General features: G+C 45.7%; 1 protein-coding gene and 1 long non-coding RNA gene across 4 annotated transcripts in view; one reads left to right on the top strand and one right to left on the bottom strand.

The window, feature by feature from the left end:
- Window positions 1–27,526, top strand: part of LOC135914339 (progranulin-like) — a 538,683-nt gene that overhangs the window by 379,883 nt on the left and 131,274 nt on the right. The window lies entirely within an intron of this gene.
- On the bottom strand, window positions 8,045–21,331 carry LOC139054657 (uncharacterized). The gene is made up of 2 exons (XR_011511403.1): window positions 21,236–21,331; window positions 8,045–11,358 (listed from the first exon to the last, which is right to left on the bottom strand). It is a non-coding gene; the product is annotated as an uncharacterized lncRNA (long non-coding RNA).

The raw sequence follows: 27,526 nt of genomic DNA, 5'->3' as shown, positions 1-27,526 counted from the left end.
AGTGCGGAACGGCTAGCCAGGTGAAGCTGCAGCCCCTGTGGAGCGCATCCCTGCAGCGAGGTCCACCACCACCGAACAACGCGGCGTGCGGTCGTGTGTTCCGAGTCGCTCACCCTGGGTGGCCGATCCGCCCTTCCGAAGAAAAACAAAAAAGAAAGAAAGAAAGAAGCGAGCGCTTAAGCATATACGGGAAGCAGTTGAATGGAACACCTTCTTGAAAGCAAACGAGTCCTGCTTCGGTCTCTTGCGGAACTGCTTTTCCGCTTGCTTTCTTGCTGCGCGCTCCGTAAAAAAATGGTTGTGCCTCCGTTGCGCAGTGAAGTCTATGAGAAGATAATAGGCCGTTCGATGACTGTGATCGCTGGCACCTGTTAACAATGGGCATTGGAGGCATTCGCATCTTCCCCTACCGTATGTGGATGGCGAAATAAGGGGTCCTAGTAAACCCAAGTGTGCTTTGGAGTTCGGGTTATTCGACAGCAATCGCGCGTCCATGGACTGCACTCAAAGAGGGCCTCGATAGCTTCATGTTTACTCGAGGGACGCTCAGGAGTGTACTTCAATTGCGACGGCATTTCTTGGTCGCCTCATTTCGACGGTGAGTTTGCCTGGAACGTTGCCCGCTTCGCTGCTGTAGGTACACGTAGTGACAGGTGCGCAAATAAAATTTGGCAAAATTTCTCCGGCCTTGTATCTCCATTATACTCGGGAGCACGGCTGCTGGGATTGTCTCGGTGTGAGAGCACCCGCTGTAGATATTTTGTAAACCTTACAAAAGCAGCTTCCTAAGAGAGACCGGTTACAAATAGGCCGAAAATATGCTTCATTATAAAGTCTGGTGACGGCACTAGTAGTACGTGCTGCCGTCACCTATAGCTGCCGACCAAGCGCTGAAATTTAGCAGGCATCGCCAGCGCGCTATGTAGTTGGCACGGATTCATGTAGCTGAGTTTAGCATCCGCGGCAAAAGAAGGAAGGCAAAAACAAGCCACGACTTTTCGTTGCCTCGTCCCCGCATTTTTAGTTATCCCTCAGCTCAGCTATTAGGTCTCCGCTCAATACGCGGAAATGCCGTGTGTGTATACGGTGTCTGGCGTTTGCATGGGCTGTAGCTATCTCTGTTCGAAGGAAGTGCGCCGTCATCTGTGCTTAAAATGTGTGAGGCCGTTATTGTGATGTATATATTTTTCATTCCATAAATGATAGTTTCTTGTGGATCACGTGTCTACTTGAGCATTGCCAGGACTGCGCCAAGTCCAGCTGGTACGTACATTGAGCTTTGAGTCTACGAAGTTTCTTGGTTGTTTATAAACGCGCCGATTACCGTTTACTGATAATCACAGCGTGGATATGACACGCCGACTCACGACTGTCACTTCATTAGCAGAAGAAATGTGCGTCAGAAAAGTAACAAACTCAGATTTACACATTCGAAAAAAAGTTACGCCTCTTAGGAAGAAATCAAGTGGCTCCATGTAAGTTGGATGCACCGTCAGAAGGACCTCCTTGCCTAATGTTTTCGTGTTAAAAGCAGATATTTTGTTTTGGTACGCATAATTTAAAGCAACTCTTTCGTTTTATTGTATTCTTCAACAGTGAAACACTTTGACAGCGTTAGGGATTCGATCTTTCTGCACCCAGTCTTTTCACGTAATCAGACTCGACGTGGCAGGCACCTTCATTAAACGTGCGAGCCCTGACACTTTCGCTTTACGAAGGCCTTCAGTTTCACGTAGATTCTGGTGTCAGTAGCTACGAGCCCAGTGTCTTTGACTCCGACAATGGTCTCGAATCTAGCAGGTCTAGAGAGAGAGGGGGGGAATGATAAATGAAAGACAGGGAGATTAACCAGGACTGAGCCAGGTTGGCCACCCTACACTGGGGGCAGAAAAAAAGCGGAGGGAAAGATTAATAAAATAAAAGAAAGTCCGCTTCGGATATCACCGACGCGTAACAGTTTTCTGCTCTATATCCACTGACGGACACTCAGGCCGGATCACAGACGGTCGCTCAATCCGGTAGCTTTTAAATATCGCAGCAGAGCTTTGTAGCCTTTTGTAGCTGCGATATGCGAGGCCATGGTCCCAAGATCCTGTTCAAGGTGAACGGTTTTCTATCTGACTGGTTCAGAGCTGTGCAGAGGTCATGTCTGTTATGTTCGAAACATGGGCAGTAGAAAAATCGATGTTCTATAGCCCCTCGACACCGCAGGCAATGGACTCGGCGCTATCAGCCATTCCAAACAAATAAATATGTGGATTGGTGAATGCGACGCCCAAGCGTGAGCGGCACAGCATTGTTTCTGCACTTCATGGAAGCCCGGGTTACAGTCGCAGTTGCATAGATGGGTCGAGCGAATGCAATCAATGTTGGGCGAACTCAGGTTTAGAGTTGTAGTGAGAGTCGTACCGAGGACAGACACACAACAGGTGCTCAATGGTTTTCTCGCTCATGAGTTACACGTCATGCCATCGGTCATTCCAATGTTGTAGGAGCAGACACACAAAAAGAAAATATATTCGAGCACTAAAGTGCAGTTCTTGAAGTTCATTTGTCTGAGTGACCATTTATATAGCCTTCCAGTGCATGCAACGATGTGCTGACAGTGTTCACTCGCTCCGCCTTTTCTTCTTTCTGTTCTCCCATTCACTTACCCCATTAAATGTTAGCACACCGGACGCTCGTCTAGTTGACCTCCCCGCCTTTCCACTCCATCCTTTCTTTCTCTCTGTGTGTGATGTGGGTAAGCACATCATCGATACAAAGCTTGAGTACTGTAAAAGTGGGTGAGCCAAACCCCACCTATATATATTGCGCCGAGGAAAGCATATGTCGCCTTGAAAAAGACAAGTCCACTTGTCGAAACGTTGGCTGCCGCTTTTATCTTGTTCTCGCTTTGCTCGTCGTCTTGAATTTCCACCTCCCGCCTTCCCCGTACTTCCCTATAAAAGTGGGTGCGACTCAAAAATATTGGGCCTGAAGCGTGGAAGTGGCCATCATCAGTGCACGAGCTTTTTCTATCTCTCTCCCTATTCAAGACCTTGTAACGTAGTGTGATTCTTATGCTTCATCGCAGATGGTAACACCGAGCAAAGCTATATGAGCTTATTTATTCTACAACCGCAGGCAACATTTTGTCAGCGCAGTGAATCGTTCCATTCCTGTGTTGGCATAAATGACGTGGCGAAGTCGCAGTGGAAATCTGTGCAATGGCGGTGGTTTTGTGGGTTAGTCGGTTAGGAAGCGGGACATCTTACCTACAGCCCTGTGACCAAAGTTAAATGCATCCGGTGAGCCTGTCCAAATCTTCGCGCATACTTCCAGCTGACCCGAAAGCCCATGCCCAACCAAAACCACCTGTGTGAGGCTCGTGTATCGGTCTCTTTAGGCCTCAAGACGTTAGAAGACTAATATACCTTCGTATATATATATATATATATATATATATATATATATATATATATATATATATATATATATATATATATATATATATATATATATATATATATATATATATATATATATTGCACCAGCCGCACTCAACACCCGATTACAGACCGACAGTGACGAAAACATTGTTTCACTCTCCTAAAGCAAACGTTCATTACAAGTGATACTGCACAACACGCTGCAAAATGCTATCTCCTAGCTCTTTTTCACTTTAGGCTGCCATTACGATTATCTTAACGCATATAATTGGTCACACCCTCCGCTCGCAGCAGAGTAGCCAATCGGAGTGCCATTGGGTTACTTCCCAATCTGCCGTCGTTTAACTACCTTAGTGTTCTTTTCTCAGTTAGTGACAGAGGCGTAGACAAGGTAGTGCGTGTGTAGGGAAACGTGAGCGAGGTTGAGGAGACACTGGGCACGTGGTCCTCCTTTCCTCTGCTCAAATGCAAGCCCCCCACCTGTTCAAAAACAAAAACAGAAAGGTTCTTGGCTAGGTCACTGGTTAGCGATGTCACCTTGAACAGCTAAAATTCCGTTACGCAGCTTACTTTAGCTTAACTTTAGCTTCGTTGATTTTTTATATAGATTAATTTTAACTTAGTAAACGATGCATGGCTCGTGAAGGCATAGGCCGATGAGCTGCACGATGCTATCCGCAGAGTAGCCGCAAAGCCGTCAAGTAGATCAAGAACTGCCACTGTGGAGAGGTTCACTACGCAACGATAATACTGCACTGTGTACGCTTCAGAACTACATCTTCACATCTTCAGCATTGCGTAGAGCGAAGCTGCAATGCTAAACTATGTAAAGCCCTGACGGGGTATAAAAGAAAGTGGTCCAAGCGCGATAATATATATATATATATATATATATATATATATATATATATATATATATATATATATATATATATATATATATATATATCAGGGGCGTAGCCAGGGGGGGGGGGGCTTATGGGGCTTCAGCCCCCCCCGAAATGTTTTCGTGCTGTCATGTGCCGCCGACCAAAACAACTCCCGGCGCCAGAAATCATGCTCGATTTTGTCTAGAATGTTCTTAATTCACGCTCGAAAAGACATTTTAGTGCGAACATTGCTAAATCGGGCTGGATTTCGGGGCAACGCCCATGCATAGGTAGTCACATATCGTAACGCAAGGAGCCTCACCGGGCACAAAATTTCAAGGGCGTTTTGAAGGCGAGCGGGGTCGTCTCGGCATCTCGCGGAGTCTGTGGAATCTACGGAGCGCTTGGATTTCAATTGTGAAACGTTGTGGGTGTAAAGTTCTCATAACATTTTGATGCGAAAGGTCCATTGACATTTTCAAAGTCGTGCTTTAGATTTTCGATTCCGGAACTTTTTGGGTTTAATGCTGTTGTAAACATTTGACGCCAAAGGTGCATCGACTTTTCTAAGGTCGTACATCGGGCCATACAACGAGACAAGCCAAATCAACATACTATCAGACAAGTTGACAAAGCACGCAGCGAGGTCCGATGAGACAAAGCGTTCTGGTGGTTCATTTGTGCCATCAGGTCACAGAAAAGAATATAAACATTTTTTTTCACCTGCGCCAAAGCATCCATGTCAAGACACTAAAGCCACCATTGTAACTAAGTTCTTATTTATTTTTCTACCTAGACTTTTATTCGCGAGGATATATTGAGCCTCTTTCTCCTTTCTTTCTCATTCTTTTTTTTTTTTTTTTGTTCTCGCAACCCGCGGGCTGCCGATCCAGCCAGAGCGCATGCGTTTTTCTCGTGCTGCATCGATAACCGCGCGGCGCACTTGTATGCGCGTTTGTTTTTCTCTGGCCGACTGCATTTTCGCCTAGCAGAGCTTTGGACGCTTTCTGGCTAGCAGACGAGAAAAAACAATGCATAGTCACTCGCCGCCAGCACTGCGGGGACTCGATGGATTGCAACGCGTCCGCTTGAGCGCAACCTCTCCGGAAAATGTTGTCTCGCCGGTGTAGGATACCGAGCCCGTACGCGTATGGTTTTCTGTGGACCAAGCTTCACACGTTTTCTTCGATAATCGTTCGGTGGCCACACTAGGGGCCCAAAGTAGGCATCCGATTGTAGCCAACATGCTTTCCTTTGCGTTATACTTTTTCGCCGCCCCCCGCCCACACAAAAAAAGAAGACATCATTGCGGCGCAGCGAATTTTCGCATGGTGAAAGTTCGATTTTGTTGCTTCTTTTGCGGAAAGTAATGGGCGACAGGATGCTTCACTTGCCGGATACTATTTTATTATTGCGATAGCAGCTCTATGAAGACTCCAGGCGCATTCCTGTCGTTGCCCTGATGTTCCGTATAAATAAAGGCCAAGGGCGATAACATCGTGACCGCGCGCCGCATGCTCTATGACCGAGTGAAAGCGTGCGGGGGGGGGGGAAGGGGAGGTGGTGAGCCGACGATGGTGGCAGAGTCTTGTGTGCGCAAGGGAGAAAAGCGGGGAGGAAGCGCGCCGCCTTCCGTCGCACGCGATACATTTTGGGAGTGGAGGGAGGGGGGGGCGGGTGCTGTGATCTGTGAATCTGTGGTTGCGCAACCAGCTTACTTGCCTAGTTTGACGCATTATATATAGTGGCTTTTTCTTAGGTACGTAGATTTATTGGAGGCTTATGCGTATATTTAAACATCTTGTTGCGAGGTTTTGTGTATATGCGCAGTTAACTTTGTTTCCAGTGACAATGTTTTGCCTTGTATCAAGCTGTATCTTCACATTTGTATATTCCATCGTATCTTCGCATTTCTAATGTACGAAGGCGAGTCAAATGAAAGTGAGACAACCCGCCCGGCGCAATAATGGTTCGGTTCATTATTTTCGAGGCATGCGCGTAGCACATACGCATCTCATTTACAAGTGACATGCAGAGGTGAGGTTAAATGTTCTTTAATGCTCTCATACACGGGGTTTAACATGGTTGCGTGACATTATGGGCACTTCAAAAGTTGAACAGCTTGGTGTCGTGAGGTTTTTGACAAATGAAGATGTTTCCCAAAAAGAAATTATTCGCCGTATGGCTGCCGTATGCGTTGAACATTGCGTTTCATTGGCCACTAAGAAGCGTTGTAGCAAACTGTTCAAAGCAGCACATGAAAGTTACAAAGACGATCCACGGCCGGGCCAAAGCCACCGTGAAATCACCCCCAACACAATGGAAAAGGCCGTGGTTGCTCAGTGGCTATGGTGTTCGGCTGCTGAGTACACGGTCGCGGGATCGAATCCTGGTCACGGCGGCTGCATTTCGATGGACGCGAAATGCGAAAACACCCGTGTACTTAGATTTAAGTGCACGTCAAAGAACCCCAGATGAAGGTGACGACTTTTTGTCTGCAATTGTGACCGGGGATGACTCATGGTGCCGCTGCTACTAGCCTGAAACATTAGGGCAAATGTTGCAGTGGAAACATTTCAATTCACCGCTCCCAAGGAAAACAAAGGCCGTCAGTTATGCCGGAAAAGCGTTGACTTCTTTTTAGATCGTAAGGGGCCACTATTGATCGAATTTTCTAAACCTGGAGAGACTCTAAATCGTTTCAGATATTGTGAAAGATCGGATCGGCTGCGTGTCACAATTAAGAACAAACGACGTGGAAAATTGCCCATTGGGGACATCTTCCTTCACGACATTGCCCGTTCCCACGCCGCTGATGTGGTTAATACAAAACTGGCCTCATGGCCAAAACATCCCTCATGCAGCCCAAACCTGTTGCCTTGCGTCTTCCACATTTGGTAAAATTTGAAGAAACTGCTCAAGGGAACCAGATTCGTGTCGAAAGATGACGTGTAGTCATTTACAGATTTTTGAGGCAGCAACCCAAGGAGTTTTATGAGACGGGAATTACGCGACTCGTTTGTAGAACAAGTGTCTAAATACTCATGGTGACTACTTTTAAATAAAGTACCCCGTTTGTCATATATTGGAATTGGCTCACTTTCATTTGACTCGCCCTCGTATATGTTGCAGAACTTCTGCTTTTTATATGTGCTCTCTGTTGCGACTATAATTTCGGAGCAATTACTCGCAATGAACAAACGGCGACGGCTGCTCCTGCGCAATACATTCTTACAAAGGAAAGCGTCATTGAGATTTTCCCTTGGTCGTTGCATATGTACAAAAATCTAAACAAAGTTGTTGAATGACAGACATCTATATATATATATATATATATATATATATATATATATATATATATATATATATATATATATATTGATCCCTCGACTAATTTTATAAGGAGCAGGCCGAGCTGCAAAGTGAGCCCCCCCCGAACGAAATTTCTGGCTACGCCACTGATATATATATATATAGCAAGCTGGACGATACGTGCTACACGGGTTTGTTGTGATGTCCTGCTGCCACGTTCATTATTGCAAAAAATAAACGATGCATCACGGCAATAAATTTTCTTTCTAAACAGTTTATAATGTCGCGGATTCTTTTAGCATGGCGACGACATCGGTTGTTGTGTAGGAAACGTTTCTTGCTGCTACTAAATTCCTTCAACGAGGAGACGGGCGCGTGCTGCAAAAGCTCCGCAATAGCCAGAGACATTGAGAAACATGAATTCAGCATGTGAAAAGCAGTTGGTAAAACCATTTATTGAGAACTATGCATTATGAAGAAAAAAATTTAAGAAATAATAATAATAACACACGTGAAATATTTTAACAGATGCACTAAAAGAACTATACAACAAAGGCAACCTCTCAAACTGGTTGCCTTTTTTTTTTCTTTATTCTTCTCTTTACTGAAATAAATGTGACGGATTTCCCACGAAATAATGACTCAAATGAACGTGCTTGCACAACGAGGAACAACTTGTAACGCGAAAATGAAAGCGAACTGTTCACCATTGGAATGAATGGCACTCTTGTGCCTTTGGCAAGCAATGTGTTGATACAATCACAGCAAAAACGTGAGCCGATCACACGCCGACATTCGATTCATTTCGCTTGACTACTCGTTGAGGTGACTTTCACAAGCTGACGCAAGCTTGATAGAAAGGTACAGCGTAAAAACTATAACCTTGCAGCACAAACCGGCCTATATAACAAAAAAGATGTTCACGTTTAGGCTATATTACCCACTTACAAGGCAGACGGAGAAACCCTTGAAACGCCTGAGAGGGCTTTCAGTTGTAGATAGCTTAGCAAACCAATTGCTAATAAGTTATTATTGTACTAAATAAGTTTTAATTAAATTAAATTATGACGTTTTACATGCCAAAACCACTTTCTGATTATGAGGCACGCCGGAATGGAGGACTCCGGAAATTTGAACCACCTGGGGTTCTTTAACGTGCACCTAAATCTAAATAGACGGGTGTTTTCGCATTTCGCTCCCATCAAAATGCGACCGCCATGGCAGGGGTTCGATCCCGCGACCTTGTGCTCAGCAACCTAAAAATAAGTTTTAATTAAAATACCATTTGATTCTTTTTTTATATATATACGAAAGTATTCTCCGTGGCTAGAAATAAACGGGAACAAAATCTTCCAATTTGCCTCGATGTGGAACTGTATTTGAGTATTACCGGGCAATTTATATATATGAACATTGCCTTGTGCTAATAAAATAAAATAGCAGCACAGCTGTAAGTTATTATAAGGCTCCACGCACTTTTCTTGTCCAGAGGACGTTAATTATTGCAGTTGTGTGCCCAACCGACAGCAGTTACTCTCGGGGAATGAATAATTGACGTTCTGATCTTAACAAAGGAAATCGCGACACGCTCCCTTGCGGTAATGTGTACAATTTAAACGTCTGTACGGGCAAGACTAAACTTCCGCACGAGCTGTCATTCAGCCCTTTATTTATTGCGTCGTACACAGCAATTTTGTAAAAAGGGTGAGCGGCTCCATCGCTTTTTTCACAGGAGTTAAACAATCCACATTCACAGTATGCTTGTTTCTTTTTTTTTCGTAGTTAGTAGAAATATCTGAAAGGATATGTTATGACCATATCACTCGCTTCCCTCCACTTAAAGTCATGGCTCGGAGTTCCGGGTTTCAACGTAAGCGCTTTCAATAAACTGCGATTGATCTAACAAGCGACAGTTGTTGAGTGGTTACCGGCATCGTGCGCTATGCGAGATAAAGCTGGCGCAATGTCAGCGGTTTCCAAGCCTTTTTGAGTCTGCTCAATAAATCATGCGAAGAGCTCTCGTTAAAGCTACTCGCTAATTGTTTTGTCTTTTGCGACAACACACGTGTGCTATTGTAAAAAGTGCCAGGCAGATCATACCGCCCGATGTGTGAAATCGACACCTATGTTGAAGAGATAAAGAAACGCCGACTATACTGTATGCACTATTGCGATAGGCCTTGTGCGATAGCCAGCGGTTTGAGTCACACACTTTTTGAAAGAATTTACTGCGAAATTGCCGCTCTCTTGCGTGGGAACAAATCTCGCTATGTTCCGATTGTCCTTTGCCGCTGCTCGGCTGCAGTGCATAGCCTATATTGTAACATTAGGTGCGCCTTTACGGTTCGCAGACGGGCATCGCTTACTCCGCAAAACCGAATGTAGGCGCGGTGGCGTTTTGAATTCTGTCAAGCTTGCGTTAGCGTAAGTCGTGTGCTCTCCTCCACGACACTAAACTTAACTTCTCTCATCCTTCTTTAATTGCATCCACACGCACTGACATGACAGCCGGTGTCTACGTGAGGCGAGCAAAAGATTACGTTAACTAAAACAAACACACATTTCCAAACCCTACAGGCGGGCTTTGATTGAGTGCCGCTAAGTGCTGACTAGAAAGTTGGCCTCCGACTCGAAGGCGCGCTGTGTGGCTTAATAAGCCCGATCACGCTACACTTCTGGCTTGAAACGTTTTGATGTTGGCATGTGGATGCAACGTTGGCTCTGTGCACACGTAAAACTTGTGTGCTGGAGATTGACTGCAACGAGCCCGTGAGTCAAGAATGGTTACCGCTCGGGAATGCTCAATGATGAGCGCAATGCAATGTTCGACAAATAATAAAGCAAATGAAATGAACACATGAAACACTCGCGCGCGCGTGTTTACACAGCAAAACTGAACCGCAACACACTTTAGCGTTGTCCACGACACGCATCCGAAAGCATTTCCTTTAAAGTCTCTCTATCATGTATATATCGAACGAAAATTCCCCAATTCCCAATGTACAACCTCTGCATGGCCGGACAGTGAATCGGGCGAGACGCTACAGCACAACGAGCACTGACAAACTTCCACGTATTGAATCACTTTTCGCCGTCTTTGCCAAAAAGAAGAAAAAAAAAGTTAGGAGGACAGTAAGTAACAGAGACATGTACTTTTTCTTTCTTGTTTTTTTTTTCTCGGCTTGAGCCACCAGTGGCCACTGTCAAGCACATCGCCTCGGTTTATGCAGACGGCACGAGTTTCAGGTATCTCGAAAAACCGGCTTATCTCGTTGTTCCGTGCGCGTGACAGTGATCTTAAATTAGCCGCTGCTTCCAGGCGGAGCTGAAACAATTCACCGCGTGAAGCACTGCCCTGGCAAAACACGATGCATGCGCGTATGATCGCACACGGGCCACACCGCTCCCTATCCCCCCTATCCTAAGAAGTTCTGTACAGGCTTTCCGACCCTAAAACACGGCTTCGACTTGACTCAGTGCGTCGGTACTCAGCGCTCCCTTGATCCAAGCCTCGTCGCGGATTTCGCGTCTCGAAGGTGGAATGTGAACGATAACGCAAAACAAAACGCGCGCACCACCACGTCGCACACTTATGTGAAGCACTATGTGCACGTGTTCACTGTCTCTTTTTCACCGTGTCCGTCGCGTGGCTGTGGCACATCCGGGGCTCTGTCGCCGTGACGATGCCGCTGCTGTTTCAGCGCTGACTTGCAGGCAGCGCGGTCGCTGCGTGGCAACCGCTAGGCCTGCGCAAAAAAATAAATATTATTAAGTAAATAGTAATGCACGCAGGCAGCATATTTAGTATCTTACTTCATGAATAATAAGCAACCATCATTTTCACTGTCTTTGACGGAGGCAACTCAATTAGATTCTAATGTCTAAACGGCCTCAAAATCTTGTCGGTATGTATTATCCCTGGACGAGAACGTTTAGCGCGACCAATATTAAAGACAATGTTAAAAAAAATTAAATTATAGGGTTTTACGTGCCAAAACCACTTCCTGATAATGAGGCACGCCGTAGTGGAGGACTCCGGAAATTTCGAGCACCTGGGGTTATTTAACGTGCACCTAAATCTAAGCACACGGGTGTTTTCGCATTTCGCCCCCATCGAAATGCGGCCGCCGTGGCCGGGATTCGATCCCGCGACCTCGTGCTCACCAGCCCAACACCATAGCCACTGAGCAACCACGGCGGGTAAAGACAATGTTGTGAACGTAATTATGATTTTACGCGAGACAATGCTGCGAACGTCAGCAACATGACACTTTCTTCCCCACGCTTTCTTTCGACAACGGAAGCAAGTGTGTCCAGGGGCAGGATGCCCACGACATTTAACCCTCAAATTGGCCCCTATCAGAAGCGAAGTATCCCACTGGTATGGAATCAATCGTTCGCATAAGCATGGACAAACCCTGCACGTGTTCCCTGAAAGCTGTGCACAACAAAGGCTGGCTTTGAAAAGCAAGAAAGCTAACTCTAAGATTCTTGAAGAGAATTTGATGTTATATAGTGGATAACGCACTATGATCACCTTATGACCTTGCGACTATCCATCGTAGTCCTGGCACGAGAACATCCCAGACTTTTATTTCTTCAGCCCTTTATGAATACTTCCCCCTCTACAGCCTCTATTTAAAGAACATAAAGTTTAGTTAGTTAGTTAGTTAGTTAGTTAGTTAGTTAGTTAGTTAGTTAGTTAGTTAGTTAGTTAGTTAGTTAGTTAGTTAGTTAGTTAGTTAGTTAGTTAGTTAGTTAGTTAGTTAGTTAGTTAGTTAGTTAGTTAGTTAGTTAGTTAGTTAGTTAGTTAACAAAACTTGCCGCTTTATGTGCCGCTGTTAATTAAATCGAACAAGCCAAACCTCGAAAGTGGGTCGTTTCGTGACTCCAAGGCAGCCCTTCAGAGTCTGCAATCATCCTTACGACGCTAGACGCATGAACAACTGGTGTTTGAGACCAGAGAGGTTCTCCACCAAGCCCTCATAAACAGACATGATATCATTTTCCAATGGCTTCCAAGGCACTGTGGCATCGTCGGAAATGACCTTGCTGATGATGCCGCCCGGTCAGCCCATAAAGAAATCCTGACACTTCCTATACCCTCATCAAGGACAGATGCTGCGAGGGGTCTTCGTTTACTTGCTCAAATCAAGACTGAAACTTTGTGAAAACCCCGATTTTTTCTAACTGCCGCCTCCACCGGCTGGATCCTACATTGGAGCTGCAGGTTCCATCGAACTTCTCCCGCCGTGATGCAACTTTACTTGATTAGAGGTGGCTTTTACGAAAGCTATACTCATTCCTTATTGGAATGTCCGACACGCCGATCTGTCACTTGTGCAACTGTGAAAAGATGATCGAGCATGTGCTGTGTTTTTGTAATCTCTATGAGATCGAACGCGACGTTATTTGGAGGGTGTTAAACCGATTACACAGCAGACCATTTTCAGAGACAGACTCTCGGACCATGGCCCCACGCGTCGCAGGCCTACAAAGCGACGCGGGCACTGCTACGTTTCATGAAAGCGACTGGCCTCAGTGACCGATTATAGGCGTGAAGTTATGGACATCCGCGAGTATTCTCACTGATAGTACCTTCTTCCCTCAATCTCGTTTCTTTTCTTCCCTTAAACCCCTTCCCCTGTGTGGGGTAGCAGACCGGCGTGCGTCTGGTTGACCGCCCTACCTTTCCTTTCTACCTTTTCCTCCTCCTCCTCCTGTGCAAGAACAACTAGGGGTACCGTGCGCCCCACATGATAAAAAAAGAAAAAGGCAGCCGTACACAACCTTCAAATCCATTACTACAAAAATTAATTTACTCAGTCTATATTCGATACAACCATTGCACTCAAAGAGAGAAATGTACGTATAACTCCAGATGATCACATGAAACCCAGTGTACGCAGACCGATACGAATCTGTTAGATCACATGGAAGTACATACAGGATATGCTCGTTGATTAAGAGTGGTAGGACAGGGATGGTTGCCGGTATCAACGTTATCCTCATACTTATTTCCTTAGTTGTTTTTTTCATTTCCTAGCTTATTCTCCTCCTCTCCCACTGAAGTTGAGTGAATAGGATAGGATAGGACAGAATATGTTGGGGTGATGGCTAAAGGCAACCCAATCAGTGCCACAAAAGTATAAAGGAAAAGGGGATAATGGTACTGCGGGTACAAATACGGTGCCAACACAGTGGGCGGCACCTCGGTGATAATCGCGAGACAACCTATAGAACCAAGTTCGCCATTATGATCGTCATCAAGCAGTGGACAGTCGTTAAGCGTTCCCGCTGACTTTTACCTGGCTCACTCAGCCTGTTTCCATGCTGTATCAATTTATTCTAATAAATTTTGGCTGCAAAAACGACATTGACGAAAAGTCCTTTCTCCTAATTATCCCAATATAAATCGAGCATCATATCTTTTCACCTTTAATTATGCATCGTCAAGTGTACGCGATTTTCCCTTTTATTTACATATTGCCAAGTGTGTGTAATGTGGTGGTGCGTACTATCTGCATTGTTTTTATTTGTCATTATCCAATTTCTTTGTTCCTCTATAGAAAATTATCTTGAATTCATTAATGATTGTACTTAATATTTATATGTAATGTTCTTTGCGTACGGTTGATTGCGCTACTCACTGCCACCATGTAACACTGGGGCTGAGGGCACCTCAAGCTGCCTCATTGCAGCTTTTATCTTAGCCCCCGCCATTGTATTTCAGCAATGGAAAGAAAGAAAGAAAGAAAGAAAGAAAGAAAGAAAGAAAGAAAGAAAGAAAGAAAGAAAGAAAGAAAGAAAGAAAGAAAGAAAGAAAGAAAGAAAGAAAGAAAGAAAGAAAGAAAGAAAGAAAGAAAGAAAGAAAGAAAGAAAGAAAGAAAGAAAGAAAGAAAGAAAGAAATGCCCTGAAGTCACACAGAGCTGTAAGAGCATGAACGTCCCTTTCATCGAGAGCGAACGCCTGGGCATTTGCCGAGAAACGAAATAAATTTGAAAGGTTGGTCACGCGACGTCACTACGAAATTCTCAATTGCCCTGTGGCGTCACAGATTACGGCAAAGAGTAAAGAAGAATGTACTATCTACGAACCTCTGATCGGCCATCTGTCTTCAATCTTAATTTTAGTTTATTCGGGCAACAACATGCCAATGAGATGCGACAAAAGGAGGTAAGCGCTGCATTACTCCTGACAAAGGAAAACACCCTGCGTATCATATCGGAGCAGTCACTGGTTTAAAAAACACAGCACTATTTTTTCAGAAAACCTCGCTGTGATAGGGCGGTAAGCAGGACACCAGCAGAACGAAACTAGTTGTTAATGGCTTAAGCAGGTTTAATGGAAAACCTTCGTGCAAACACAGCTGCAGCTATACAAATGTCTAGTGATTGGGTGCGCGGTTCCGACATCCGTGAAAAGTGCGCGAGGTGCACCTTTGCGTGTTATATAGCCAAGTTATCGTCTCAGCGACCACAGCCATCTCTCCATGTAATAAATCATCTTTACAAGAACGCGATGTTTAGACTTAACGCTTAACACAGGCATTTGTTGCGGCGTGAATTCGGCGAGTCAGAACAACGCACGGCATTCTGGTGCGACGCTATAGGGTCACAATTCACGCACATACAGTGTCAAGCGCAAGCGATGACGCGCACAATTGACAGAGCGATTCGTCTAATATGCTCACAATGCTCACGAAGAAGCGAGACTGGACTGATTCCTTTTTCTTTTTTTTTTGCCAGCTTGACGCACAGCTTTTTGGCTTTTATCGAGAGTGACAACCATTCCGCTCTGTGAAGTTCGAATGACAGCGAAATCTGACGACAGTCAGAGATCTCAAGCGAAAAGCAAAGTGCTTTCGCTGCCATTCCATCTTCACAGAGTGAAATTTTTGTGATTTCTTGCGTTGCGAGTCTGGCGTCGTTGCTCGTTCGGAGGTGCCCGCGCTCGCGATTGTCGTTTTCATTCAGCATCACGAGAACGTTCTTCGTCAGTGGTCGTTTCGCGCCGGCGCCGCTTACATTCTCGTTGCTGTTGCCTCCGGCGCTCCTCGTACGCATGTTGTTCTTCGGGTGTGCCAAAAATACGTGTCCGCCCCATCGTTAACGCGGCTGTTATAAGCGCCGATACCTCTTCTGCTTATATACTGCGATAACCCTGACGTCACGCTGTTGTTCACGGCGAGCGTTCTAACCTGCTCCGCATTTTGGCACCTGCGCCGCCGCACTGCACCCGTATGGGTTGGTTAGAAATCGCTAGGTCCGTTTCTGTTGCCGGACGCCGAGAAAACTACGGAAGGTTAGTCATACACAGCTTTCGCTGTAAAAATATCTGTATCGGTACTGTCGCTGTCGATAACTGAAAATCAGCCGACTTATGTCTGATGCGCAGAGTCACCTCGACCGCGAGCTATAGCCGAGCAGCGGCTATATGGACATTTAGGGACGTATTGTCGGGTTGTCGTCGCCCCAGCATCGAGGCGTTAGTTTGGCGTTATCCGGTGTAATTCCTCTAGTCCTGGGTACGTATTCACAGCAAAGCTTTTTTGCTAAAGTTGTTCGTAAGAGAAAATTTAAGCCTATACTGACGTTGGGCATATTATTAGTCAAGATGGCTGACCAGTATCAAAGTGCACTTAAGAAAGGAATGCTTACTGAACTCGACCTCAGACCTATTGCTAGTGGTAGCATATATCACCCATGATTCACGTTTTTACACCTCCCATTTCCTCCTCCCTTAATGCAGGGTAGCAAACCGGGTTTTCTCACTTGACTAGACTCCATGCCTTTACTTTATTCCTTTCTGTAGATCTTGGTTGTGAAAACAGAAAGTTGTAGCACGGTACGAAAAGACTGCGCCAGTCGACGCTACCTCAAAAAAAAAAAAATACAGAGAGAGAGAGAGAGAGAGAGAGAGAGCTGCAAATGAGTTGCACGCATGTAGTTGCCGCTTAGGCGATATGCGAAACCGAAAATACCACTAGGGTTACAAAACAGACTGCTTCAAAAATCTACGCACTCCTCAGGTTATCGCTCGAAGGAGATGTTATTCTATAGCATCTGGAGGATTCTATCAATCGATGATCGCCTACCAGACATTCGTATTCAATGAATCTTCATGGTTTTCTATGGTGCACGCCAATAAGCTTTTCTTGCGAGAATCTCGCGTAGGTTTCATTGATATCCCTTTCTTGGGAGTCTTACATTGTTCCTGCGTATAGTGTTTACATGAACTTTTACGAAAGCCGCATTTTCTCCCGCATATACGGCAGGCGTTCCCCAAGTCGTTGCTCGTGCACTAACCAACGGCTTAAACAATATGTGCGCAGCGGATGCAAACTGATGAAGTGTTATTTTACTTTTCATGTTTCTTCCATTGCCTCCTCGCGGCTCGTAACGCTTCAGGTATAATTTCGCGCTGCTTCGGTGTCTCGCTTCGACGCCGCTCTTTCCCTCCTTTTACCTTATCTCGAATAGGATGCTGCTATGTCACGTCACGCTGACGTAATCACCCGCGACAGCCTCGCGCCTCCTGTTCTCCAGCGCCACGCCTCCTCCTGGCCCCATAGGCCTATTCTTTCCCTCACGCCTTAAATATTTCCTTTCATTCTCTTCGCCTCCAGGCGTCTCCCGCTCTCTCTCAACTGTTTCTTTATGAACAGAAGAACTTCACTTTGGCCTAGTTGGTATTTACTGCATATCATTTTGACTGCAAATAAAGACGGGGACAGAGGGAGAAAAACACCGCCCGTGCTGTTTATGTGTTTTTCTCCCTCTTCCCCGTCTTTATTTGCGGTCAAAATGATATGTTTCTTTATGATAAGCCAAAGCACCTGGCGCTCTTGAATGAAGCTCGTAAAGCTATTTCATTAAAACCTTGCGCTTCCCTATACTATTCAACAAGCTGAATTGAAATCAGAGCGTTGACTCCTGAGTCACCGTCTCGTACGACAAAATGATTCACGCCTAGTTACTGTCAGCGTTGATTAATGCGCGCATCATTGTTCCCAATCAACAAAGTGCTTAATACTTGACTAGGGCCTGACAGCAGCATGTGTTGATGTCGCGTATTCGGCGGCTGCTTCCCGCTTGCAAGCACGAAATGCGAGTTTGGCCAGCTGTGAGCAGTTTCCCAATAGTAATGCACAAATAAGCAAAGAACTGTGGTAATAAACGGAAGCCGCGGAACACTATCGGTGCTCCCATAGTCAAATTATAATTTAAGGATACACGCAATTTAGAGAATGAAACCTGGGTGCGGATGTAACGGAGAGACCAAAGCGTATGCCGCCATTGCGAAACAACTATACACGCATAACAAAATTTTATGCGTCGTCCCCGAGAATCACATCTCCCACGCGTGTCTCGAAGAAACAATAGCAGCCAGTATTATTGAGGGAGGCGTCCTGACGGCCCTTTTATGTTGTCAAATTGGAATCTCGCCAGTCAGAACATTAAATAAATAAATAAATAAATAAATAAATAAATAAATAAATAAATAAATAAGTGAATAAATAAATAAATAAATAAATAAATAAATAAATAAAGAAAGAAAGAAAGAAAGAAAGAAAGAAAGAAAGAAAGAAAAAAGCCACCCGTTCGCCGTGCATCGGGTGCACGTTAAGCTATCCCAGGCGGTCAAAGTAAATCCGAAGTCCCCCGCTACGTGTACGTGCCTCATAATCGTATCGGGGTTCTATGCATAAAAGACCCTGAATTTAATTTTACATAGGAATGTGAAAGTAAGCACCTTGCATTCCGGCGGGCGTGAGGCTATGAAGTATACCCGCCGTGGTTGCTCAGCGGCTATATATGGTGTTGGGCTGCTGAGCACGAGGTCGCGGGATCGAATCCCGGCCACGGCGGCCGCATTTCGATGGGGGCGAAATGCGAAAACACCCGTGCACTTAGATTTAGGTGCACGTTAAAGAACCCCAGGTGGTCAAAATTTCCGGAGTCCTCCACTACGGCGTGCCTCATAATCAGAAAGTGGTTTTGGCACGTAAAACCCCAAATATTATTAGGCTATGAAGTATACAGTGCAACCTCTGGCGCGTTATCGAACCCACGCGCGTGCGATTAACGGTCGGTACACGGTTTTGACCGGATAATGTAGGTCTCTCCCTCATTTCTTTTTCTTTTTATATTTTTCTTCTAGTGCTATAGGTCTTATACAGACGCACAGTAGCGTGCAATACGACCTGCAACACCGGTGCCCCTGGTCGATGGGGCTCCAAGACTTTACGGCTGCGTGGACACAGGGTAGGTTCAAGACCTAAACACAGCTTCAATTAGTGGTATTTATTAAACCGCTATTTCGCATGTCAGAGCCGCCGCGCAGCCCTGGAGCCCCTTCGACCACGAACACGGGTGTTGGAAGTCATATTGCACGCGACTGTACATGACATTCTCAAACGAGTCGCCTGTATTGTACGAAGAGCCCCGCTGAGACCACTGCGTCAAAGGCTCATGTTTGAGAGCACGTATGCCAGTGCAATCTCTTTCAGAGAAAGCGAGCCACGCGCTGCTAGTAGTTTGACGTGCATAGAAGCGGCAGCTGTCATGGCGCTACATACGTAAAAGTGTGATGCCTATACAGATGACGATTTAATGCACAAAAGACATTCCGTGGGCCGCACGCACGTGCACGCATGGTGCGTGCCGACTGGCGATATTGTTCAAGGAAGTGTTAGCCCGAGGATATGTTGGTGTACAGGTTAGACAAACAGACAAACAGACAAGCACGACGTTACCGCGGCGAGCATTCATACAGCTGCATTCAACAACCGAAGAAACTGCCAGTGAACGTGGTTTGAAGGCGGCTTAGCCTTTTTTTTTATTTTAAGGCGATAGCACTCTTTGGCTTTTCTCCTTCCTTTGCGGTTTGTATGTTCCTGGCGATTAATGATCAAGTTGGGACACTAGGTGTCACTAGTTGCCGCAATAAATAAACATATAATAATACATAAAATAATAATATAATATAATATAAACAATAACATAATACATAATACAACATAATATAAACAATAATAAATAAGGATCTCCAATGGTCTGTTTCTAACCTTGACCTTTCAGCGCAGAAGCTCGATGCTGGAATAATTAGACCGCGGAATTTGCTTGCTTTCTTCATTTCCTGCAAGGCTAGTCTAATTAGACTTGCGCGGGATCAGTGAGTGTACGTGATAACAGCTTGCAGTCGTTTTATATATGTTACTGCTTCGATAAGGGTCTGGTCCAAAGGGTTTTACTTTTAAGAAGAATCTGTGCGTAAGAACTATTCTTGTGAATATGGGCTCTTCCTTTTCTCAGGGGCTGCATCCCATAAACTTTTGATCTAACCTGTGCATCACGAATAATGTTGGACGGCACTAAAACGTGTATGCCTTTCTGTTAATTTGTTCGTAGAGTCTTTGTTCTTGAACAACAATCATAGCGGTCTGAACAAACCTCTCCCAAGCAACGCACCCCTGGAAAGCCGGACACCTGGCCGAGGGGCCGCTTGTGCCTGTCTTATAACCAGTGGGTGTGTCCGGCAGTGGGGATTGAATCACGCACTTCGCGCAGACGAGCTGGGCGTCCTTCACACTGGGCAACGGCTGCGCTTTGTTTGCTTGCTTGCTTGCTTGCTTGTTGTTTGTTTGTTTGTTTGTTTGTTTGTTTGTTTGTTTGTTTGTTTGTTTGTTTGTTTGTTTGTTTGCTTGCTTGCTTGCTTGCTTGTTTGTTTGTTTGTTTGTTTGTTTGTTTGTTTGTTTGTTTGTTTGCTTGCTTGCTTGCTTGCTTGTTTGTTTGTTATATTCCCAAAGTGGTTAGGATACTAAAACGCAGCCAACAATTACGGACATCATCGTCGAATGCCCATAGCATCTCAGAGCTAGAAAAACGCCCCGTTTTTGCTGAAACGCGATTTTCGCGAATAAGCTATGACAGAGGCTGTAAGTAAAAGTTTTACCGAGGAGGTGTACACGCACAGCCCAACATCCCACATAAGCGGTACAGCGTCGCTCATGGCCAAAATCCCGTTTCCAGTTGCGTGTGAATAAGTGTGAAGCATGTAGGAGAACACAGAAACCATCGAAATCTCGAGACGCTATTGCTCAGTGAAAAACGATTTGCGAAGAAACTATAGTGCCGATTGGAATATTAGAGAAGCTTTACAAATTCCAACTACCCAGCTTTGCGTTGGTCGTCACAGCACGTCTCGAAACATCAACAAAGCTATCCTAAAAATGAATTGTTCATAACACAGTTAAGTCGAACGCAGATTGTTACACACAAGTTTGCTTATATGGTAAATAAGACCTGTAAACGTTCGCTCAAACACGCGAGAAGCAAAAGCGAGTTGATGTATAAAAACACGCGAGGCATGTTCTTTTTTTTTTAATTCCTTTGTTCGAGAGCCACTGACGTAGGTTCCATGTGCGCTGTCTATCGAAATGATATAGAAAAGAAATACTCAGTTGACGTACGCACGAGCCCGTAATATTTCCCTTTGACGCAAAGCGTCGATTTAAACTGCCAGCTTTCTGCGTCACGGGATTTTCTTCCGTTCTAACATGCACCTTACGAAAGAAAACAAAGGTACCGATCTTTGATATCTTATTGTCATGTACTCACACGGCATGGCCACTGGATGGATATGTTATCTTCTGAATAAGTCCTTTTAGCGCTTGGCAGGCGTCTCTCGTGCCCGCCACGGTGGCTACACATTTATCCTACTCAGTGCGATGACCCGAACCCGCGTGCAAGAACGTCCGCGTGCCGCGCCTTCGGTGCACGTTGAAGAAACCCAAGCAGTCAAACAACAATTCTGAATCGTTCACTTTACGGCGTATCTCGCAGCCCTTGCTTACACTCTGACATGATAATCATCATCATCATCATCATCATCATCATCATCAGGAGCAGCATCAGCATCATCACGCTAAAAATTATAATAACCATGATCAGCAATATCATTATCATCACGCTAAAAATTATAATAACCATGATCAAAAATACCATTATCATCATCGTCAATATCATCGCCACCAACACTAGAAACATACCACCGTGCAGCCTCTATGCGCGCATGTACTAAAATTCACCGCAACCTTGGGCAGAGTGTCAAAAAGTGCCGACCTTGTTCTCAGTACTCAAGTGTTTGGACGAGTTTTGGATTGGAGGAAAGAAAAAAAAATTAGCCGCTCATCTGCGTGCTGCGCTGCAAATAAGGTGCAAGTGCGTGAGCATCATGGTGCCATGTCAATGCAATATATATATATATATATATATATATATATATATATATATATATATATATATATATATATATATATATATATATGGGGTTTTACGTGCCAAAACCACTTTCTGATTATGAGGCACGCCGTAGTGGGGGACTCCGGAAATTTTGACCACCTGGGGTTCTTTAACGTGCACCTAAATCTAAGTACACGGGTGTTTTCGCATTTCGCCCCCATCGAAATGCGGCCGCCGTGGCCGGGATTCGATCCCGCGACCTCGTGCTCAGCAGCCTAACACCATAGCCACTGAGCAACCACGGCGGGTGTATATATATATATATATATATATATATATATATATATATATATATATATATATATATATATATATATATATATATATATATATAGAGAGAGAGAGAGAGAGAGAGAGAGAAAATTTGCGCAACAAATTATCTTTTGCACGTGGACCAATGTACAAACGTACAGTCGTTTTTCTGTGACTATGGCTCCAGGCAGGAGGCATTGCTTTAGCATAACAACTTGCACTGCGACATTGTTTCAGCTTGAGTGCACTGACTTCATTATTTGCAAATTCCGAACAAGTTTAGAATTAAGGTTAAACCAGAAAACGTGTAGAATATTCACATTTTACGAACAAAAATGTATCTTTATAGAAAACACATTGACAAACTGAATAACACGCACTGAAAAATTCTACGGAACTCGAGGGAAGCACTATAGTGATTTCCTCGACAAGGCAGTGAAGTGTACTTCACTGCCTTGTAAGCCGACGAAGAGAGAGAAACAACTTTATTTGCCACTGCAGGGTAGGAAGTTAGGGTAGGTAGGACTAGTGTGGTCCCAGGTGGGGGCGTCGTCTTGGGCCCACGAAACGACTGCGAGTTGCGTTTTCTTGTCTGCTCTTGTCAGCAGCTGGTTTCAACCCTCCTCGGAGGGAGCTGGCAGTAATGATTGTGGGGGAGGGTTACCCTCGCATCCCCAGAGAATGTGTGCCCGAGTGGCGAACACACCGTGGTCGCACTCAGTACAGACGGGGTCGTAATCCCCGCCAGTGATTAAACAAAGCCTAGAATGACTGAGAATAGAATCTGTCTGCAGTCTGCGAAGCATGGTGACTTGCGCTCGGTCGAGGTGAGGGTGGGAAGGCGGGTACACGCATCTCCTCTCCTTGTAAAAGTTGGTAATGTCAGCATATATATATGATTTGAGGGCCTCTGCGAGCTCATCCGGGTTCGAGGAACCGGCCTCCCGGTTAGTTAGGCTTCGGGCTAAACGGTCGACCCCTTCGTTCCCAGAGTTCCCCGCGTGAGCAGGGACCCGCACTATGCTTACAGTTCTGTCGAGAGCGCAACCGCGGAGGATGTGTGCGGCGGGGAGACAGAGTTAGTTTTTTGAGAAATTTTGGATAGCTTGTTTATAGTCACTGAGAACCATGCTTGTGCGGGGATCCGCGATGGCTAGCGCGATCGCGACCTCTTCGGCAGCGGTGGAGGAGTGTGTGCGCTCTGTAGCGGCGCTGATGAGAGTGGTGGTTGACGTCGCTACGCAGGCTACGTATATGTTAGAGTCGCATTTCGCCGCGTCCCCGCACATGACATGTTCGTCGGCGGAGTAGGTGACGTCTAAGGCTTGTGCCTTCAGTTGGCGGCGCCTATCGTGGCGGCCGGGTAGCATATTCTTGACCATGGGTTTGATGACCAGCCGACCGCAGACTCCAGTCGGGAGGGGAGCAGTGGGGTGTATGTCACCTGTAGGGTTGATGTTAATGTAACGACCGTGTTCGGTGTGAGAAAGACGGTGTATCTGTGCAGTCTTGCATGCCTCTATCAGCTCTATGAGGGTGTTGTATTCTCCAAGCTGGAGGAGACGCTGTGTGCTGGCGGACTGGGGCAGTTCCATTGCCGCCTTGTACGCCTAGCGGATGATGCCATTTAACGCGTCTTCGTCTTTGCGGCGGAGGTGGTAATAAGTGTAATAATAATGTGTAGACAATCCTACTAATGAGGTAAGCTTTAGTGAGGCGGCATAGGTCGGTCTCCCGCATTTCCTTGCGGCGAGTGGCAATGCGGCGGATTAGCCCGTTGATTTGGTGGGCTGTGGTTCGGAGGTGTTGGATGCTTCCGAGTTGTGCTTGTTGTTCTGCACCAGCATGCCTAACACGCGGATGGTTTCTACGGGGGGTATGGGGTGGGTGGCAATGTGGAGCGTGATCGGCTCTTGTTAAGCCGATGAACAATGGAGGCGGTGTTCAAATAGCGCCTGCACTGACAACGGCCGATCATGCAGTCATCGAAATGCGCTGGAGGGCATCTTTGTAATTCAAATAGAGGACGGCGGGACAATAAGTGATCGTTGTTCTCTTCGCAGTCATCAGACACCACACGCTGCACTGTCGCCTATTCTAAACAATGTAAACACCTTCATTAAGTCAATTTCTAAACCACAGGCCTAAGGTCGTTTCGGGGAACGATATGACGCAGTTATCGGAAGTATAAATAAAGAAAAGCAATGTGATTAGACACAGCTTTACCCACGTCATTTGTCATCCAGGAAATATCTGCGTGCGATATCTTCGAAACTCGCCTTTGTTCCGAGATTTCTTTTGTCGCTGTCGTGTGAGTAGCGAAGTAGAAGTAAAGAAAGAAAGGAAGAAACAAACAGACAAGAGCCTCGACGACTACAGCAAACTGAGGGAAGTCATATGTGATAAGAGCCTCCCGACAGTGCTGTTTAGGCTAGCTGAGAATTCGGCGTATCGCAATCTAACTAGAGCAACAGAGCAAATTTTGGCGCACGTCTCTTCGAATCACGACGTATAGCTACCCAGAATTCTCAAAAACGCGATTCCAGGCATCACGTAGTTCTAACGTAAGCGGTAGCGTTCTTGACGTCTGTGTTAAGAGCTTTCGATCTCCCTCGCACTTCGCTCCTTCCGTCATTAGACCCACGTATCCCAACAGCTTGACAAATTCGACACTTTTTTTCTCAGTTGCTCACAGCGAGACCAATTGCGTCTATTACATATATATACGACATGATGCGAGTGATATGGCATCTGAGGATAGCCGTTATCCACACGAGGGCGAATGTACAGTCACGCGCGCAAATTTCAAGCAACCCGTCATATACGGGCAGGAGCTAAGCGGGCCACTTGTGGTATAGAGAACTAACGGCGTTTGATTGCTCGTCGTGACTGATGGTGAATAGACGGCGCCAAAGCAACCGGTGCTCTCACAAAGGGAACGGCGACGCGCAGTCATTTGCGTAAGAAGGGGGCTATATGATGCACTCACTGGGGCACCCGCTCACTTCAATCTAACGCATGCGTTTTCAGTGGCTGCAAGTTCGCTACAGGTGCCTCGTGAGCCCTCGGCGAAAACCGCGAACTTTGGCTGAGGCCCGCTTTCCGGAGTTCTTTAGCGGAGAATGTGGATGAATGGCAGGGAAGTAAAAAAAAACAATGTAGTTTTGGCGTTTACCGAGAAAGCAAGGCCTCCTTAGTAGACAGTGTGTTTTACTTGTGGTTAGGGGGGTGTAAACGTTGGATTTGTCTTCATTTCCTTGGGCATGCACAGCGTTTTCGCGTAAGTCTTCCCTTATTTCCCCTTTCTTCGTTCATTACAGTCTCCCAACGTGGTCTGTGACGTCATTGTTGGTAAACGGAGAATCAAGTTATGATAATTTGGAAGCGTTTACGCACGTCCAACGGAATGTCCTTTCCAATCGGGGCACTGGGGCACTGTCGCATTGGTTTCCTACCCATCCCATGATTGTTCTCCCTGTTTTGGGCTGGCCTAATATTTCAAACTCAGACATTCGTACTGCCTCAGTGAGCTCAACTAGCGTGTTGTGAACCACCATGTTGAGAAGGAGTACTGCCGAGGTCGAGTCGGGGAGCCCTCTTAACGCTCTTCGTAATGATCGCATCTATTTTCATTTTTTTCTTCTTCCGGTCCATGAAGAAATCCCAGGTAACGAAGCCGCTCACGAGCTCGCTCGAGCACTCTACCACCGGGCAACTCTAAGGCAGCCAGTTCCACGGATCAAAGATAACATCATCATGTACAGGGAAAACTTAGACCATTACAAAGCCGAAAGAAGAATCTTTCCGCCTCCGCATCGGTCTCTCTCTCTGGAGGACGCTCGCATTTGGCGGCGCCTCCAGGAAAACAATTATACGTCACCATATTGGATCTACTCAACTCAGACAAGGGACTATAACGACGCCCTCTGCAAAATTTGTAAATAGAAATGTAGCTAGACCATGTAATATGGGAGTGTGCCGGCTCCCCAGGGGCAAAGGAAAAGATTGGCAGTAGAGAAGCCTGGGAGGCCTTGCTCGAGAGCGAGGCCGAAGACGACCAGCGTCGAGCAATCCGTCTGGCCGTTGAGGCCGTGAAGACTCACCATCCTCAACGCGCGGGGACTGCGTCGTCCTCCCCCCCCCCCTCCCTTTACCTGCGTGTAGGGTAAAAGGCGGTAACCCCATGCAACTCGGTGGAATAGTTGTCAATCAATCAATCAAGTTATGATAAGTAAGCTGTACGAAGAAGCGGGAAGAGAGGAACTCGTAAAGATGACGATGCGCAGGTTTAGTCGTTTGCTCCCAGTTTTACCGTTTCGAATTCTTTCTTCTTTCGTGCAATTATTATCCATGCAGACACAAAAAAGCACCCGATTCTATACCCGATCTCTCATTATGGGTACGTGTCATGTTTGTAAGGCTGATCGTCGTCATAATAATCATCATTTTCGGACAGAAATAAAGGTAATGGATGCTGCAGTGGACTGGTCACTTTCGATTACGTTACATGATATCCTTTAGGAAACCTGGAAAGCGTGACACATAACTCGATCTTGTCAGTTTGGTGACACTTGAAGCTCTGCATCACACGGACTCGGTCTCTTTATGAAGCGATGTTTCTCTAACGCAGGGCACCAGACCCAAGGAAGCGCTCTACAGAGATACGGAAGGTTTCCGGGAACTGATATATTCAGGCGCGTCTGCGACATACATCGCTCATACTTTGAAGAGCCAGAGTAGCGTCTGGCGAGGCATTTGTGGCAACGATCGATATTTCTACGCTACTTCTGTGGGAGCGACATCCTTCTTGGTGATTCACGACTACACTGGAAATTAGAAACGTGTTGGCGGATGAACCTAACTGAAGGCTTCGACTGTCCTTTGCCAAACCTGAACGCCCCTTCTTCGTTTTTAGCATGCACCGCGCTCCTATTTATGCGCACGTGTGCCCAGTGACGTACAAAGTATTTGAAACGCGATCCTTGCAGCTGCGATAGTGCGAAATTTATTTATTCATTGTGATTCCAGCATTGACGCAAGTTTTCTAATTACACTTGTGCATAGTTCCTGAGCTGCCTCTGAGACAATTAAAACGTCTTGCGGAGAACATTTCGATTGTATAGGCAGAATATGAAGCCTGTTCATTGCGTTTTACGTATATATAATATGTTGTATTCTTCGTTGACGTCTTACTTACCGCTGAAGTGACATTTATTTTGCTGCTCTCCAATTTAAAGCATACACTGCGAGAGAGTGGCCTGTTTTGTGTTCTCGACTCCATATGCATTTGGTCCAAAGCACAGAACATCCTTCGTAGGGTTCAGGAACCTAGGCAGGTGTCATGGGCACTTTAGT

Source organism: Dermacentor albipictus, chromosome 1, assembly GCF_038994185.2.
Source record: "Dermacentor albipictus isolate Rhodes 1998 colony chromosome 1, USDA_Dalb.pri_finalv2, whole genome shotgun sequence".
NCBI lineage: Eukaryota > Metazoa > Arthropoda > Arachnida > Ixodida > Ixodidae > Dermacentor > Dermacentor albipictus.
The sequence above is the reverse complement of the archived record's forward strand: the minus strand, read 5'-3'. Positions and strand labels throughout refer to the sequence as shown.